General features: G+C 45.5%; 1 protein-coding gene across 2 annotated transcripts in view; it reads left to right on the top strand.

Annotated features, from left to right (window-relative positions):
* The first annotated feature begins 3278 nt into the window (after positions 1–3278).
* The window catches only part of LOC119396782 (potassium voltage-gated channel protein Shaw), a 132467-nt gene continuing 115605 nt past the window's right edge, over positions 3279–20140 (top strand). For both annotated transcript variants that reach the window (XM_049417233.1, XM_049417232.1), the window contains exon 1: positions 3279–3462. The gene's annotated coding sequence lies outside the window, so the exon portion shown is untranslated. The remainder of the gene's footprint in view (positions 3463–20140) is intronic.

Here is a 20140-nt window from a genome sequence, read left to right on the forward strand (position 1 = left end):
GCCGAATATATTGACATTCTGCAAAAATGGCTGTGTCGCGCAGAGGAAGACACTCGCACTCGGAGCGTGGAGGCCCGGGTTGAAACCCCAGCACCGGAGTGAAAGCTTACTTTAAGGCAAAAGCCTTAGATGTCTCATCAAACACGAAATTCGACCATAGGTGTCGGCGTCCCGCGGCGTCGGGGACGAGCGATGCAAAAGTCATCATCATGTGATGACGAAACCATATGACGTCACAGATCGCCTAAACGTGTGACGTGATTAGGACATCACTGTGACGTAACGTGACATGATAACGTCATTACATGACATCGTAGCTTGGTCAAACGTGGTGCGATCACGGAGGCAATGCAAAACCAGGCGAGGTGCCTCCGATATTAGAGGCATTGCACAACCACGTTAGATGCAGAAAGCTTTCGAAGGGTGTCGGGGCAGGATCCATACATCAACTGAGAAGACAAAAAGGTGGCTTTCGCCTCCGAGTCGTCTTAACTGAATGCATAACAGACCCCGTGAGTTTTTTGTTTTTTTCACTCATTTCTTATGGCGATTATATCTTACCAAACAGAGGAGCAGTTTTCTCGCTGAGTCGGCATAGAAATTCTTGCCCATTTAAAAAAAGTTAACAAAGAATTTCTTTCCTGCCGGTCGTGCACGCACCAACAAATTAAAGGCACACTAAAGAGAAAGACGATTTTTCTCATATTAGTAAAGTAATCTTTCACGATACGAAAACAGCACTCTTGCTGCGAGAAGACGCTTAGTCAGCGAGAAAACGCGCAATAACAAAATGTGGGTGGCGACGCCACCTTGAAGTTTCCGCACCATTCGCCGTGACGTCACATGTTTTGACGGCGCCTACTAAGGATTACGTAGCTCCTAATCAGTAAAAATGCAGTACATTGACCTTTGAGGGGGCCACAGACTTAACACACCAAGATTGGGGTAATTGTGTTGAGCCAATGCTGCCCATATACGATGAGAAGTACACTTTGAAATTCGTGAAGTCACGCGGGGAGATATCGGCGTGAAATTTAAAAATGAAACTTTCAACCTAATTTTCTTTTTTATTATTAACCTATGATGTCGAAATTAACGACATTAGAGTTCTCAGAGCACAATTTATCAATCTGAACCGATTCATTGTTTCTCTTTAGTGTCCCTTTAACGATATCTAACATGCTCTGTAACTCTGGCTTTGTTGCAAGCAACCTCATGCTGCAAGGAAGCCTGTGATACGAGCGCTGAAGAAGACTCGAGGGCAACTGCTGGCTCTCTTTAGAGGGAACTCATATTTCAGGGAACTCTTTTGCGTTAGCACAGGTGCCTTCTTTCATCAAAAATCTGTGGATACATTTACGTTTTATCGGCAGAGTCTTTAAAGTAAGAAAAATAAAATCAATAACGCACGAGTAAAATTCTTGGTCGTGTGCGCACGCAATGCCAGGGACTTAAAGATCTACCAATAGCAAGTCTGTCCTATCTTGATCCCTTCTTGATCTTGCACGCCATGCTTTTCGAAGGTTTTTGCTTGACCATTACATTATGCCCTGCATCTTCATTTTCGTGCTCAGAGCGACTCCCCGCACGAAATTTTATTGAATGACTGCAGTGAAACGTATCACGATTGACAGACAGTCGCCTAGCTGCGGTGCTTCAGGCTGGCACATTTCAAGTTACCTAGGCAAAAGCACGCTGGTGGATTAGGACGCAGATAGCGAATTAACGGATATACAGATAAGAATGAGGGTAAGGCGGGAAGGTTAACAGGAATTAGGAATTTTAGTATGCTAACCTGCACGAGGAAATGGAGGAATAAAGGCGGCAAGAGCAGAGGCCAAAGGTAGGTGTCTCAAAAAAAAAAAAGAAGGAAAGAAAGGATTGAGAAACGAGAAAATTATAGTATTTCTAGCACTGCGGCTGTATAATTTCGCTTGTCCCGCTCCAGTAACGCTATGTGCAAAGTATTAATCAAGTCATCCGGAGAGTTTACGGCCTTACAGTTTCGTGATAGTCTTTCTTTCTTTCTTTCTTTCTTTCTTTCTTTCTTTCTTTCTTTCTTTCTTTCTTTCTTTCTTTCTTTCTTTCTTTCTTTCTTTCTTTCTTTCTTTCTTTCTTTCTTTCTTTCTTTCTTTCTTTCTTTCTTTCTTTCTTTCTTTCTTTCTTTCTTTCTTTCTTTCTTGCTGGACTTGTTACAGAAGTTTAGTATACAGTCGAGATCATCAGACAATTTTTGTCTTCGTGCTTTTATACACTTTTCTACAAGGTTAAAAAGTGTCATTGCGTGCCAATGTAGCATCTAATGTTGGTCTGGTTAGATGTAGAGCGGGCGAACTTCAGATAAAAGCGCGCTGACGAGTAAATGAACGATTTTCAGGAACGCCGCGCGGACTCGGCAGCCGGCTGTGAGGCAATTAAGTTTCCCCGATTTCCGTCGCCCGACGCTCCCACCTTCGTTCGTTCGAAGTCAGAAAGCGCTAGGTGGAGGACGCGGGAAAAGTCACGGAAAAGGGATGTTTGGCCTAGCACCGGCTTCGCAGTAGTCCCTTTTGGGAGTGTGCTGTTCCTGGGGGCACGTCGTCGCCAGCGGTAGTGGGCCGTGGGTGTAGGCGCGACTCCCTCTCGCCTACCCTCTTCCTCCGACCCCTGCCTTACTGCGCGGTGGCCATAGAGGGAAGGAAATCAGATCAATTTAACTGCGCCGCTCCCTTCCAGAGGGCGCACCCTCGCCGGCTCGTCCCGCAAGGCACCGCAGTGAGGACAGCCGCAGGAAAGGCCGCCCGCCCGCGCTGGGCCGCTTCGCCTTTTCGCGCCTCCGGAAAAAAATAAAGGGAGAGGAGGAAAGTGGGAGGAGGGTGTCCCAGGCCCCGATTGCTCCCAACGTCGTGGACGCCACGCGACTTTTGAGCCAGCCAGGCCAGCCAGCCAGCGCGTGAGGTGCGAAATGTGAGCACGGCGAGCGTCGGGAAAAGGAAAGCACGGCCGTCACTCGAAGCGGAAAGCAAGAAGAGAAACTGGAGGGTCTCCTCGACAAGGATTGTTCGGCCTCGGGGCTGCCCGTCGTGCCGTGGCGGCGTTGCCGCGGGCGTACGTCACGAGAGAACGGCGGCGAAGCCAACGGAACGGCGACCACCGCCGCCGGTGTAGTAGTGGCCCAGTTCTGGGAGTCGCGGTAGCAGCCCGTGCGGCCCCGCCGGAGTGATACACATATCGTCGTATATTTCTTTGTTTCGACCACGTTTATACGCGGTGCGTTTTTTGGTGACGTGCCTCGTGCGAGTGCTGGGAACGGCGAGGCCATGAAGAGCGTCGTGCCGAGGTTCGGCGACTCGCCGCCACGGACAACTAGACTTCGGCCTCGGAGACGACGTGACGTCGCTAGCGCCGACGAAGCTGCTGCTGCTGGCTGCCACCACTGTGTGTCCCGTGTGGCAACGCTGCAGCGCCAGTGATGACCTGCAGGTGAGTCACCCGCCCCACGTTCCATTGATTTCGCAAGCGGCCCAGACGAGCTTCGCAGAATGGTGACTTCTCTTGCAACAATCGCTCGTAGTGCTTAAATGTATATACGCAAAATGTATTTCGAAACCAATCAAGGTCAACAAAAGGAGAATAGAGTTTTCTCAGAAAATTTTCTAGGGGGCCGCCTTAGTGGAATTTCTATGGGCAGTGATATCGTCCCGAAATATACCAATAGACATGTTGGTAATCTGCTCTGAATCATAGAAAAGTGGAGAAGAATAGAACAGTGATGCTACAAATACTCTTTCGTCATTGGCTGCCTATACTCTTTGCATTGCTATATTCGTGTATTCATTTTGTCACATACAGTTTGACAGTGACACGTTGCCGTTTGAACAACGTGACTTCGAAGTTGCGGAAAAGCGTTAACTGCTAGCGCTAGCGTTTGCCTAGGCTACTTGTCAGCACGATCGCACAGGGTAACCCTGAGAACGAGAACCTATATCATGGGAATCTCGAGCTGACGCGAACGTTAACGCTCGGAAGATATTTAGAGGACCTCAGTGCGTTGGAAACAAGAATTAGTCTTGCCTGAAACGAGACAATAAAATATGACACAGTTGGCCTAACTTCGGAACATACTAACACTCACTTTTTCTTTGTCCATTGAGCAGTAAAGGGTTATCTCCGATAGGGCACACACAGTTCAATGTAAAGCGTGTAGCTAAGTATGATCGTATTTACTCTGACTGGACATTCATGCCATATGAGTTTTTTTTCTGAGAAATCGCGATGCGAAGTGTATCAAGATAAAGTTAAATGTAAAGCTAGGCGTGGCTTCAGACAGGCCCCCCTAAAAAGCAGCTCTCTACAAAAAATCTTGACACAGAACTTGCTTTTGATTACTGCTGCGTGATGCTACACAAAGAATACTTTCTCGAGGTTAATCTTCCGAAGAACAATAAACGGGATTTGCGCATGCGTGGACTCCATAATGGAGCCAAAAGAGAAAGGTTAAAGGATGATGAAAATTACAGGAACCGTAAGGCCAAACAGAAAGCCGGATTGAAGCAAGGAAGGAGAGCAGAAATCGCCAGCTGCTTTGATATCATCAGATGAATCAGTCAATCAATCAGTAATTCAATGTAGTTTCATCAGCCAATCGATTGATCAATGTCACACAAACGCCCGATGGATAATGTATTAACATTAGCCAGGCCCGTAGCCAAACGGGGGGGAGGGGAGGGGGAGGATAGGGGCCTTACCCCCTCCCCTCCCCAAAATTTTGGTGATGTAGGTGTTTTTACCAAAAATAAATAATAAATATATCTGTTTTTTTCAAATAGTCAAGGTTTTCAGCAGGTGTCCCCCCCCCCCCCCCCCCCCCCACCCCGAAAAAAAATTCCTGGCTACGGGCCTGACATTAGCGAACACTCGGTTTCGTCAAGGGCCAGAAAACTCAACATATGCTGTCACCAACTTCGGTAGCGTTGGGCATGCGTAAGTGCAATATCGTGTACTTACTACTTAGCCATCAAAATGGAGCACTTGAAAACGCCGACACGGGCTGGTATTCATCGTCCTGCGTAGCCGAGTCAACACCATGTTTTCCGAATGCAATTTTATGAACGCGTCGGCTTCTCTGAACGTGGTGAGTGGTTCAGCGTTGTACAACTGCTTTAATGGGTACTGAGATTATATAGTACTGATCAGTCAGCTTCGTGCCCAAGAATCGCCATATGGGCTACGAGAATTTCAACATGATAAGTACATGCTAGGCACGAATCTGTCGAGTACGTCAGTGGAAATTTCGGAAAATGTTCATAGGATCGAAGTTTCCCATAAACGTTTTCAACAAAATTTAAACGCGCCATCCCAGAGAGAAGCTGCGAGATAATCAACAACGTTTAGGCGATAAGATCTTTATGAAAAAGCTGTAAGCATCTTTTTTTTCTATTTTTTTTTCAATTGCGGTAACCCCCCCCCCCCTCACCCCTCCCCCCGTAAAGAGAACTTTTGGTTGGTTTGCCGAAGAAGCGTAGTCGTTAGTTTGTCAATTACTTAGGCTTGTTTACCCGTGTATTGACAAGCTGATGACTTCTCAGAACATAAAGTAAAGGATGTACACGAATGCAGTTCTAAAGTTGAAACTGTGATAATCATTGTTACGTGCTTTTCCGCACGATAGACATGCCGAAGACCACAGAAGTCTCCGGTCTGCGTTGCTTTTAGCCTACGTTCGTTGGAGTAGCCCCACACCCTTTTATCAATGGGGCTTTTCGCGCATTATTTGGTGAGCCCCACCGATAAGTAGTGCTGCCCTAATGTTTCTTCCAAATGTAGGAGCAAAAGCTTTCATTGAAATAAGTGTGTTGTGAGGCGAACATTATCGTAGTTTTTCAGATTGGCGACATTTTTTTTGTTTTGTTTGTTTGCAGACGAATTTTGCCTTAGCATAGACGAAAAAAAAAGCGAATTAAAAGACCTCCTCAGTTCACAGTGGTCACTACATGGTTATTTGCCAATTTTAGATAATGTATAGACGATTTGTAAGACAAATGGAAGGAAGGAAGGAATACGAAAGGGAGAAGGCAGGGAGGTTTACCAGACAGCAGTCCGGTTGGCTACCCTACGCCGGGGGAAAGGGAAGGGGAGTGGAAAGATGGGAGAGACAGAGAGAGAGAGGGGAGCGAAAAAAAAGGAAATGATCAATTAATGCACTGACATGTATGTGGCGGTGGCACTGTAAAAATAGTCACAAGCGCTCACAAGCGTTCACACAGCCCCGTAGTCCTTAAAAAGCACAAAAGTGCTTTAACTGCCTTGTGGGCCGACGAGCGATGGGGACGGTGCTCCGGAAGCATCTGCACAGACAGCGGCCGATCGTCCAATCGTCGCATCGAATCAGAAAGAGTTCGTCTTTCAGAGGCAAATCGAGGGCAGCGGCATAGCAGATGCTCGATGTCTTCCTCAGTACTGCAGACCTCGCATGCCGCACTGTCGGTGATTCCAATTAATGTTGTGTGAAGGCAACTCCCAACCACAGCCGACAAAGAATGGGCGCTCTACAGGCGATATGAGCTGAGCCACTCGTAAAAGTCACTTTGGTCTGTGAAATGAATGCTTTCTTACTTTGGAATATCGCGACGGGAATTAATAAGGTCGTGAAACGTCCTATACACCAAACCAGACTTTTCATGCTTATGCGTCCTCCGCAAGACTTTTCGTTCGGTTGTTAAAGATACGATACGACAAGGCCCAATATAGCGGTACCGAAACCCATCCGTAAAATGCCCTAAGATAGTCTATATGTGCCACTGGCCTTATATCTACACTTAGTTCATGACTCAGAGAATTGCAAAGGAAACACTTTACGGTTAACCGGGTCTATAATATTACGCACTCAAAGTTCGTCACTATTTCGGGGCACAGTAAGACTGCCCAATTACCGAAAAAGTAGGTCACCAAATCACGGGCTTTCTCGGTAGTCATCAATAAGCAGGGCGGGACTGTATATGTTGCCAGAGAGAACATCAATAACGTGCAGTGCGATAGAAATACACACATATAAAAGGACCGGTGGGAAGAGACATTAATTGATGATTAAGTAGCTGCCCATCGCAGATTAAAATCGGGAACCACAGCGTGCGGTGGGTTGGAGCATACTAAACAGTGACAGCTCATAAAAAACCGCCTTTTGACCATTGTAATGATGTCAAAGGGAATGATTTTAACCGACAGTTTGCATATTTAGCTAAAAACTCAAAAGGAGGGTAATTCATCGAGGGCTTGTTCCCTTTCTTATATGCAACATAACGAAACTAACAGCCAGTGAAAGTTTTAGGTTCGGTCTCTACCATCGGCAAGCAGTCTTTTCACGCATTTTAATTTTTTAATATTTATATCATAACTACTACACTACAGTTAGCCTACAAATAATGGTCCCTATGCTTTCCTTGGGTTCATTGTCTTCATCGCTCAATGAGAGACCCACCTCGTTGAACGATTGTGACATTCCTGCGTGTGTCTTTGTGCTTCCCTTCCTCCCTATCCCGTTTCTCTCTTCCTAACATTTCTGTCTCCCCTTACCCCTTCCCCAGTGCAGGGTAGCAAATCGGATATGTCTTCTGGTTAACCTCCCTGCCTTTCCGCATTACATTTCTCTCTCTCTCTCTTGTCTGTTGGTTTCGGTAGGTTTTATATAGAAATCACAAAGGGATGCAAGGAACGCACACATAGACACTTAGATAAGCAAATGGGCGCACAAACACACTCCAAAATCCACACTGCACATACATACATACATACATACATACATACATACATACATACATACATACATACATACATACATACATACATACATACATACATACATACATACATACATACATACATACATACATACATACATACATACATACATACGTACGTACGTACATACATACATACATACATACATACATACATACATACATACATACATACATGCACATACGCACACACGCACGCACGCCTCGGTGGTGCTAGGCTGCTGACCTGAAGGTCCCGGGTTCGGTCGCATTTCGATGGAGCCGTTATACTAGAGGCCCGTGTACTTAGATTAAGGCGCGCGTTAAAGAACCCCAGGTGGTCGAATTATCCGGAGCCCTCCACTACAATGTACCTCATAATCCTTTGGTGATTTTGGCACGTAAGACCACAGGTATTAGTACTATTATTATACGTACATACATACACATACGCATACCATTATCGTGTGCACGAACGCACACATGCGCACACGCAAGCATACAGACGCAAATGCAAGGAAGAACTGGTACAAAACACGTGCATTCTTCCGTATACGTATATACCGACTTCTCTGCCTCTGCTTTTTACCAAGCACCGAGACACCAGCCAGGGCTCGTGACACTGCGTGGCGTCGCGGTCACAGAGGCGGCGTCGCGCCGTTTTCTGGAGCTGGCGTGTTTACGTGCGTTCGTTTCTCTCCGCCATCCTTTCCTCTGGGGCGAAGCGACGGTTTGGTATAGCGCGCCGTTTCTATGGCGCCTGTGAGCCAGAACGAAAAGGAAAGAAAAAAAAAGCAGGGGTGGTTCGCTGGTGCGTGCGGCGCTCTCCGCTGCCGAGCTCATTTTCCCCGACTTTGCCTCCGCCGCCGTCGGGCGCGCCCGGCACTCTACAGATAGCGGCCCCTGTCTTTCCGTTCTTATTAAATTCGAGTAAAGAATAGAAGCTCTCCTCTTCGTAACTCGCTCTATCTCTATATATTTATTTGTTTTTTAAGCAATAGTCAAGACAAGAGTATATAAAACCTCCTCTTTATTTTTTGTTGTTGATGTTTTCGTACGGTTGTTATAGCTTTCTCTGCATCCTTGCCAGCATAGAGCCCTCCCTCACTCGAGCACGCGTGCGCCTCCACGGAATGACGTAAGCGCAATGCGCCGTGATAGCGTGCAGGACGCCCTGCTTGCGTCTTCTATTACATTTCGCGGCTATAAATGCGGACGTAGATACCATTGGGTCGCTCGCCTTTACGAAGGATACAACGCGCGTCACTAGCACTCTGACTCACAGGCCTATTACTGTGTACTTCCTCGGACGTCTCAACGCAGAGATGAATCGATGCCTGGCATTAAACTGCGGTATCGAGAGAGAGAGAGAGAAGGAATATAGGAAAGGTAGGGAGGCTAACCAGACTACGTCCAGTTTGCTATCTTGCACATGGGGAGGGGAATAAGGGAGTAAAAGGCAGAGAGAAAGAGAAAGACACATTTCACAACACACACACAAAGTGCAGGGTTTCACAATTCACACTGTGATAATCACCTTATTTGTTATTTCTTTCTTGGTAGCCGTGAACTTATAGTGGACACAGAGGGCATCATTGTGATTGAATCTTTGAAATAAAATAGATAAAAGAATGAACCATACGCACGATTCAGGACCTGCCATATGCGCAATGCGCGATAAATAGATTTTGGACAAGCGCACGTGACTTCTTCCTCTGACAGGATGGATTAAATTAAACTTGGGCAGTGAAGTGGCCAAACCCGGAATTCGCACATGGTGTTTCGATCGGCTGCAATACATGAACACATCTATAAATAGATCTTATTTGACATCACAGACGCAGCTTTTCATGGTGATTGTACCTTACATGACGTCCACGATGACGTCAGCACACACGACCATCGCGTGTCAATCGCTTTGAGCTTTACGGTAGCAGTTTTTCAGCGGTTTATCACTGTTATAGGCTTGTCGCTGGGCGCAATATGTTTCTGCAATGCTGTCACGTTTTCTTGGTTACGCAGCTTCTGAACTTGCTGGTTCCAAAGAAGGTGTGATGACGTCATTGAATCTAGCCATAGTGTGGCACAGGGTGAGATATGGTAACAGAAATCTAAATAAATAGATATATGATACACGACGAAAGGGAGAGCGATTAAGGGAAGATTTGATTGAGAAGTCGTTTGCGCAGGAAAAACGCGACGTTGTCAAATGTTCATAGGCAGGGCAAGTTTATGTTGAATACGTAATAGTGCTACACGAAGTGCTTACAGTAGCATATTAAACTTTTTTTGTTATTGAGACTCCCACAGACATTTCATAAAAATTCATTCTCTAAGCTGATTTTAGGCAGTCTATGGATAAGAAGGGCACATACGACCATAAGTGCAAAAAGTGTAACGCTTACAACTTGTACTTATAACACACGTTAAACTGCCTAAACCTACTTTTAGGCAATACAGAAGATCCAGCTACGATGACGTATCTGAAGTGGTTAACAAGTGTTTGAATAAAGAAGGCAGCTTGGCCAACGTTTCTTCAAGGACAATCTTGTACAACCACTACTTATCACTAAGCGCACGGCTTGTACCACTGAATCAACTGTATTCGATAACGGGTCTATAGACTACCAACGTGCAAGAAAAAAATAAGAGAGAGAGAGAGAGATTTATTGCGGTAGACGTTAACCTTCATTTCTGACTTGCTACTCAGCGTTGGGAAGAGTTACGGCAACAAAAAAAGAAAGAGATGATGTGTTAATTTTGAAGGTGGAGTTTACGGCGAATAATCTTCAATCACCAAAGACTCTTCGAAGCGTCATATACAGACCATTTTCGCGCACAAAAAAAAAAGAGAGAGAGAGAAAAGGTTTAATAATAATATCTGGGGTTTAACGTCCCAAAACCACGATATGATTATGAGAGACGCCGTAGTGGAGGGCTCCGGAAATTTCGACCACCTGGGGTTCTTTAACGTGCACCTAAATCTAAGCACACGGGCCTCAAACATTTTCGCCTCCACCGAAAATGCAGCCGCCGCGGCCGGGATTCGATCCCGCGACCTTCGGGTCAGCAGTCGAGCGCCATAACCACTAGACCACCGTGGCGGGGCGAGAAAAGGTTTGACAACAGCCTTGGTAACATCACGTTAATGACGACGATTCGACCAATGTACCGATGCAAACTTTTCATAGGATGGTTGACGGATCAATTTTAAAGCAAGAGCTTTAGTGTGTTGTTGAGCGGATCGTTGAGCGGAACACGGCAGACGAATGAAGTGGTACAAAAAACCCACGTGGCCTACGTCACTGATGACGTCGTGTTGTGACACCACCAGGTAACATCATGTTGACTTCAGAGATCACAGAAATTTATGACGCAATAATGAAGTCATCACAAGATGTCACGTGATGACGTCATTGCATGGCATCGTCGCTTGGTCAAAAGGAGGGCCGATCCCGGAGGCAATGCATACCCCGCGAGGTGCAGAAAGCTTCAGTGGAGGAGGAGGAACATTGGAGAGAGAGAGAAAGGTTAAGTGAAAGGCAGGGAGGTTAACCACAAGTCTTTTTTTTTTCGGTTTGCTACCCTGCACTGGGGAAGGGGTAAGGGGAGACAGAAAGGTAAGGAAGGAAAAAAGAGTAAAAAAAGGGAAAAAAAAAGCGCACACAAACACAAGCACGGGAGCATCATAGTCGTTTAGCGAGGTCGGTTGAGCGGAGAAACTTCAGCAGCGCCTTCATCGCTTTCTGGCTGGAACCTAGAACCTTCGGGCACTCCAAAATTGATTGTTCAGAAAGCGGCTGGTAATCGAGGCGTACTAGCGTTGCTGAGAGCTGTTGTCTTTGGGAGCTGTAGTGAGGACAATGACACAGGACGTGCGCAATGGTTTCCTCGCTGCCACAGTGAGCACAGGCAGCACTGTCTGCCATCCCGATTCGGTAAGCAAAGCTGTTCGTGAAAGACACTCCAAGCCACAGGCGGCAGAGGACTGTTGTTTTTGGATCGGGATAGTCCGGATGGAATTTGAAGTTGAAGTGACGGATCCAGACATTGAAGGTGGGTAGGCAGAAAACCGGACGTATTCCACATTGAGTGCGTTAGATCACGTGCGAGCGAGCAAATCTTTGAATCGACTGAGAACGGTCAAGGTAATTTAATTCGTGTCTCTCACGCTGCGGCTCGTTATGGCCTGCAAGAAGTCTTGTTCCCGGCTGTATAACGTAATGCATTGCCAAGTGCGCAGTAGTATTTTACCTTCAAGTGTAACAGAGTGTAACATGCTGCTTATTTTTGACAAGAATCACAGGGAGGCGAAGAGGCCTGTATACAGACGCGAGGGTACTACGAATCATTCGAGCACCATTATATTGCAGAAGCTCTACTCGTCGATATTTACGCAGCGGAAGCTTGCGCTTTGTTGGCCGGAATTTCGAAGACACGGGAAGAAGGGTGCTGTCATGTCGCGCCGAGTGAGCGCAATCGTTTCGGGGCTACGCGCAGGCGCGATCGACGGGAGCACTCTCTAAACGAGCTCCATGTCCCAAGCATCAGCCTTTATGTCTTATAAGAGTCGGCGATAAAGCGCCGCGTCCCGAGAGGTGTCTGTCTTCCAACCCCCTCTTTCCACACACACGTACCCGTTCCTACGTACTCCACGAGCCGTGTCTCGGGAAGGAAAGAAGAAGAAGAAGAAAACAAAGAAGAACACGCAATGCACAAGGGGAGAGAAAACAAGGGCAACGTACACTGTATGGGCGAGTGTCATCGGCGGCGTCCTTGCATCGACGCCGTTGTTCTTTTCTCTTCTTTTGTTCTCCGCTGTTCTCGATCGAGAGAAGGCGGAGGGGAGGTTGAAAAGAGGAAGGAGAGGAGGGGAGAGGTTTGCTGCTGTACGTGACATTTCGCATCGATCGCTGCACACGGGCACCGAATTTCTGCGCTCGTATGGTGTATCGAACGCTCGGCGGCGGCCTCCGAGCGACCCGTGCGAGCGCGTGCTGCCGCTTCGAGGCCTACTGTGTACTCTACCCCCATCAACATTCTGGCTTCGACAAGAATAAACTTTGGAATGGAGCGAATCATTTAGGGTTAAGCATCTTTAAAGGGAAGCTTAAAACTATTCTGGTAGGGCGAGTCTATTCGCAACTCGACAACCACGGGGCACGTGACCTGAGCGGAAAACGTACTTGGCGTATCACGTCATATTATCGCCGTACAATTTGAGCGAAAGGCAAGGTTCGGCCAGTGTCACACCCAGCGCTGTGAGTTTTCGCCAGTCCTTGTCTGTTGCGCTGTTCTTGCATTTATCAGTATTGCTATTTTTCCAGTGTCAGTGGTTCATCCGTGTCACTGGGGGGAGGGGGGGAAAGGGGGGGGGGAGAGAATAACCTACGCCGTACAGCTTCGCGGTTCTCGATAGTTTGCCAGGACACTATTTATTACCAGAGTCAGGGACGACAGCGACGTGACGCTCTGCTGATTACGTCATACATGACGTTTTACCTCAGTTCACGTGACATCGTGCTCTTGAGGTGCCAACTAGACTCTCCCATGCTGGTGTATCGCAGTTTAGCATGGGAATCTATAACGCTTCCCTATGTCTAAAGTGTGTGCCTGTAAACAAAAAAAAAATCAACTAATTATTATGTAGTCTAGAAGAAATAGTTGTAGAGTTGGTTTTGCATCACTGAAGAAGTAAACAAGTGCAGACAAATTGCAACTGACACAAAATTCATTTAAGTTATATTACGGGGTAATAAGTGACAATACCACGACGTTATTATGAGTTATACCATACTGGGGAAGTTCGCGCTAGTTTTGACCACCTGTCTTGCTTAAAGCTCATCTAAAACCATGTTGCGCGGGTGTTCTTGCATTACACCTCCAACAAAATGAGGTCGGCGTGGGCAGGAATCGAACCCGCGTCCTCGCGCTCAGCAGCTTCACATGTTAGCTTGCCAAGCTAACACGGCAGCTACAAAACGCGCAAGAAAAAGCGACAAACCGTGTAGTAGAAGAGAAGGGTTCGACATGCATATCACTTGTGGCGCGTACGCATACAGTGTCAGCAACATGACATGTGTACATCAAAAGGCGTTTGCGTAAGAAGGCGAGTGGCTGCTAATTTACACGCAAACCTCTGCTTTTTATGACGATAAAAATGTTTCCAGTGCACATCAGGAGCGTCACCACTCCTCCCTAGAATGGTTGTTACCGAGGGTCGAGGATTACGCCCACATGCGGTGATATGGGCAGCCATATCTGAGCCCTTATCATTTCGATTAATTATTTTTTTGCGCATGCTCCTTTTGTTTGAAATCATGTACCTTTTGTATTAATACATTGGTATAGGATGCAGTTTTGGAAAGGTTCACTTTTCATTGGGCAGTTCACCTTAGGTGCAAGAACTGGCGCGTTAAGCACCGCGTTAACCTTTCACAAGGAAAATATGTCTTTTGTCTGTGAGAGGCGCATGAGTTACTGCTAGATACAACCATGCAAGGAATTTTGAACGCGGGAGCCGCCTTTGAGACGGGCCTGCGGATGACAGCTGACAAAAAGTGTAGAGAGAGAGAGAGAGAAGGCACGAAGGAAAGGTATGGAAGTTAACTAGACTACGTCCAGTTTGCTACCCTACACGTAGGGGCGGCGAATAAGGGAGTAAAAGAGAGAGAGAGTGAAAATCATCAATGTACACATTTCACAACACACACAGTGCAGCGTATCACGGGCGGTAGCTCAATTCTGTTGCTTTCAAGAACCATGCAGAAATGTAAGGTTGCCGAAAAAAAGTAATGCTACAAAGATTGCAATGCAATTTTAAATACGCCTGAAGTCACAGTCGTGTTGAAGGATTCTTTAGCTAGTTCGGTATTCCTGTTGAAGACGTCGCAAGGGGAACAAAATTTTGCGGTGTTAGCGCTTTCGAACACATTTGAAGTACCAAATTCTAGCGTACGGGCACCATTAATCTTTATTTCCACCTTCTCCTTTAAACCATACTTATAGCGAATTCGCAGCGTAATTTGTAACTTAGCAGCGATACAATAAGAGTACGCTCGCTTACATAAAGAAATGCAATAATTTTATATTAGACAGTTCGCGTTTGCCCGTCACATTACAGCCAAGACAAAGTTTTACTAGGACACGACAGAGCGAAGCGGAAACGGGAGCGGTTTCGCGGCATCGTTGTTGTGACTGTGTCAGTATGTAAGCGCGTTGAAATACAACTGTGGTGTTCGCCAGTGATAAACTTCCCTGGAAATTGCTCCATTAGGGCGACGCATTCGCGATGCCGGAATGCTGTGCTGAAATCAGCACTCTAGCGTGTCTTCGCTCAGCCATTTGCGTTCAAGTCCTGCCTTTGTACTCGCGAAAAGAAAAAAGGAAAGAAAGAAAAACAAAGAAAAGAAACTGAAAAAAGAATATTGCTTTATCGTTGCAAGTTAACTAACATTTGTTCTTGCAACACCAACTGCAAACGGAGTATATATTTCGCTTGCTTAGCTACGTCGTTCGGGAAGCTCGGAAGATCGGGAAGTCCAAGAAACGGACTAATGCACTTGAATGGCTTCGATATTTCTGAGATCAATATAATATTTCCAATGTAGCGGCATTCGTAAATCACTGCCAACGTATGCGTCTTTTTTTTTATTTTTTACAAAATAAAAATGAACATTTTATATATCGTCATTCGCTGACGACAGCTACTCCTTTCCACTGAAATATTAAGAGAAAGATTAAAAGTAAAGACAAAACTTTTGCAATGCGATATGTAAATAAAATAACAGTACGCATCAGAACTAAAGGTAGACATCCTCAATACGTTTAAATCTCTCAAGCCTGGTGTACTTTGTTTCAGTGGCCTGAACGGATATTAAATTACACACGATCGAAATAGGACAATGCTCGAGGGATCAATACGTATCACATAATCCAACGTGTCGAAAAAAAAAAACGTTGAACTGCTTTCTTTGGAGAGTCATGTCATATTCCAACGCACACCCCAGACTATGTCATCTGTAAAGGTTATTCCGTATATCTCGGTAACGCAATGGATGGACTGATGCGAGTACTATTATCACCGACGAACTTGGGCCCCACATTGGAATGATACGTCAGCAATCATGTTCTGGAAGAAAGAAAAAAGAATAAATCGAGACACTGTACATTTAACAAAATTATTAATAACAATGTTGAAAAGGCAATAAACTCTATGAGCAGGAATGTCAACAGTCGTAGCCTGGCCCGGATGGTCCCATGATATAAAGAACATAGAGAGATTCAGTCGAAACAATGGAACGTTCTTGCTTCCTTGGCAATATATATCGCATAAATTCTCTACGGGCGCTTTGGCGCGCAATATTTAAGCTTGTTCAGCGAAACACACTCTAACCTTTGCAGACAGCCAAAAAAAGAAAAAAAATCATTTCTTTTTTGCATTGTTCGTAGCTAAAACAGAACACAATCAAGAAGAATACAAAAAAAAGAAAAAACTACTCAAATACTACGAGCTCAATAAGTGCCCTTCTAACTAAAGAAAAAAAGTTTTAGGCGCATGCAAAGCTCAAGCTAAACATCATAGGGATCTCAGGGGTCATGTAATATGGCAGAGAAAAGAGCGCACGCTAAGAAATTGAAAATAAAAAGAAAGTAAAAAAAGAAAGGTAAGGAGAACTCTAGTGAGTTCAACTCCACTCCCGCTCTACGGCTTTCAAATGAGGCCCCGCGCATATGTTCGCGTGCAGTACTCAATTCGCGTCTCAAGAAAAGAACAATCCGCACGAGCCAAGTTGTTCGATTCTTAGGGACTACTAAAAAAAAAAAGAAAAGAAAGAATGAGAGAACGAAACGGTGGATTTATGAGGAACTGGGAGGCAAGAGACAAACAGAGCGAAGCTATGCAGAAGGGGGTCTTCTCAGCCCTCGAAAATGAATGAGGATTCCCGTTCTTTTGAGAGGACGACTTTTAAAAAGACGAGGGGAGGATATTTATTCACCTTGCCGTCCTTATTTCCACGCCGAATGACGCCGGAGGCAATAGAATTGCAAGTGGGCGATCAGGCCGTACGAATAACCCTTGAGCGAGGTATACGAATGATGCTCTCTGTGCATCGGAGATGGCTAGACAGCGAAGAGGACGAAAGAAGCAAATGACGCAACAGAAAATGTTGAGAACGAGTAACTTAAGCACGTACCTCCTCAGTGTAGCTGAGCAAGAAGGTATTCTTCAGTGAAATGTTAAAAATGTTAAACGTGAGTTGCTTGCAATGGAAAACACTTGAAACACAATGAGCATGTAGCCGGCAAATAAGAATAGTCTGCGCAAGCATACACAATGCTGCGAGCGAAACACATGCAATTTACTCTGACGTTCCGACCGGGGACCGGCCTTTATCAAAGATCTTTGATAAAAGCCTGTCTACGGTCGAAACGTCGGAAGAATAAGTGTTATGTTTCGCACTTTATCTTCTTATTCGTACGTATATATATTATCCGCACGATTATTGCACTGGTTTCTGTCCCTTAGAGGGCGCCAGCGCGTTCAGGGTTTTTAATGTTCGTACTACGGGCCAATGGCGTCGGATCAGCCTTCGACGACCGCGGAGAGCTTGATCTCTGAGTCTGTTTTTCGAGACAAACAAACCCGAGACTGCGACGGGTCAACAAAATGCTATCTGGATTCGAATACGAGCACCTGCTTCGGACATCACAGCGCCCCACGGTTCGCACAGTTCGACTCATCGGTCGAACAGAGGGCCCAGTCGGGCCGGTCGTATACCCAACGGCGTCCCGACGACTGCGACGGGCCTCTGCAGCGACACACTTTTTACTTATTTCTTTTGTTTCGGCGTACGTGGGCCCTCGCCACACGACCACCTCCTCTCCACTGAACCAAGCGAGGGGACCCAAATGTAGAACGCGTATCGATTGCTTTTTGGCGGCTCTCCCAATATAATCTCTCTCACTCTCTCTCTTCTCGCGGTTCCCTTCTTCTCTTCCTTCGCCAGCGTAGTAAGCCTTTTATCGCGATACGTGCCTTCTTCGCTTCGTTCTCTCCATTCCTAGCCCCTCTCTCTCTGCTATTTTTTTTTGTTACTTCTTGGCGGTATATACTATATCCGTGCGTGCAACGCAGGAGGTAGGCGTTTATTAATTTCGTTCCTCCTGTCTTCACGACCCCTTTTTGCGGCCAGGTCGATCAATTCGGCGAGAAAAAAAAATAACAGTCGCACCACACCTCTCTCCATCCACCACCACCTTTTCCTTTCTACTCACTCCCATTCCCGGCTAAGCTTGGGGCACGGCAGAACGTTGGGAAAGTGTCAAACACAGAAGGCAAACAGGTCAGTTACGGCGGGATAGGACCAGGTAGGTAGGTAGGTAGAAAGGAAAAAGAAAAGAAAAGAAAGAAAGATGGAGGAAAGGCGTGTCTGCACACGGGAAGCGCAGTACATTGGAAGGTGTGAAGCTTGGACTGATAGAATCGGTACTGCGACGGATACTGAGTCTTTTACAGAAAGCAAGAGCTAGAGGTGCAGAAAAGCAGTGGACGCGCTGGCTTGCATAGAAATCGAAGTACAGCGAAGAAGAAAACAACGTAGATTTTTTCAAAAAGAAGCTGTGATCACATTTTGCTGCCCGCAGCTTTCGAGACTAGATGAGCTGAAACGTTTTGTCTGCGGCGTTCAGGACTGAAAGGACAAAATAAGCGAAGAAAGTGGTGCAGAGATAGCGGTAAAACATGAGAAGAAAAAATATGACCTCGAGTGTGCGTATGTGCCAAGCATCTTCTTTTATCAGCTTGCACGTGATAGCTACAAAAAAAAAAGAAAAATGAAATTCCTTTCTTTACTGTTAGAAGTTTCACATGCTAAATCTACTGTGTTGCTATTCACATTCTTTTATATAGCTTGAAAAATATGGCGGTCTATCATTGAAGGAGCGTATACAGATAATATTTCCCCCCGGAAAACTGATAATATACCACATAATGAATTGCAAATTAAAAATTTCCTTAAGCGAGCCATGGCTACTTGAACTGAGGGCGCCACCAACCTTTGGGCCTAAGCCTGGTCGCACATTTAAGTTTATTTCTCGCTCTTAATTCACGGACACTTTCGCGTGCTTCTTTTTTTTATTGAGATGATGTAAGGAGATGGCGCACAGATAAGGCGCCGGCTACTTCTTATCTCTTAGAGGTGTTGAACAGAACATATAGGGTCTAAAATTTTCAAGCATAACAAATCCGCAGCACATACAATATACAGCTTTGCATAGCAGTCAAGAGATAGCATAACAGTCAAAACAACATATTCAACAATCAGACATATGTATATTTACGGTGATGTTAAAAAAACATCTGGAGAAAAATGTATGTGCAGTCTTCTTGACTGAATCACGCCTGAAATGATTCCGTCTTAATGCGGCCCACAGTGTATATTTGTATGTCGCTTACAAAATGTCTCAACAGCGCGATCTGACGTGGTTCTTATGTACTGCGCACGCTTGACGTAACATCTTGTAATCATATCGCTTTATCATCGTACCACCATTATATTTGTCACCGTACACGTAGCCTACGTATCTCTGAAAACAAATCTTTAACGGCTAAATCGTAATCGTTCGTACGTCTAGAAAAATGCTGAGCACGTGACCAAATTATTTCTACCTAATGCTTCAGTTGTACTTTTAGTAAGTAAAACATTGTGAAGAGCACTGTACAGACACAGAGTTGTTAAATTTATTAATACTAAGATGTGAACACCGTTTATTAATCATAGGGAAAAACAGGCGTTTAATATTCGAAGTAGGGCTGTTAAAAATGAAATAATATTCGCTTTGCTTCTGGCGCTATTAGGTCCTTCTTCAATTCGGTTTAAAAAAATAACATTTGTACATCCCCACAGATGGTGCTGTCTGCTTTGCAATTTTAGTTAGCTTCCATTCTGTAATTTGTATGTACGGTGAATTTGTCTTCTCCTACTTCTTATTCTTTTCCTCCTCCTTCTATTTCTTCTTCTTCTTCTTGTTCGTGTCTCAGTAAAGACAAATGCCCCAGCGCTTCGTACTTCCTCACGAGAATACTGTGTGCGATACGATCATTCGCAAATTTTGACACAGGTCACATTACGTCTCAAGCGCTTAATGTCGTTTAGAAAGGAGTCTGTCGACTCAGCCGCTTTCAATTACTACTCTGGCTTCCTAATACCGGAGTCTGTTCGAGTCATTTCCGTTCATACAGCTCTTCCATTACTGATCAAACGACGCCGCGACTTCAAAGACAACTCGACCTAACCATTTTTTTGACGTTTGAAAGAGAAATGAGACACGTTGTAATCTCGCTTTCTTCAAAGTCATCGCGACCGAAATCGTCGCTAGCTGAG

Source organism: Rhipicephalus sanguineus, chromosome 6 (genome assembly GCF_013339695.2).
Source record: "Rhipicephalus sanguineus isolate Rsan-2018 chromosome 6, BIME_Rsan_1.4, whole genome shotgun sequence".
NCBI lineage: Eukaryota > Metazoa > Arthropoda > Arachnida > Ixodida > Ixodidae > Rhipicephalus > Rhipicephalus sanguineus.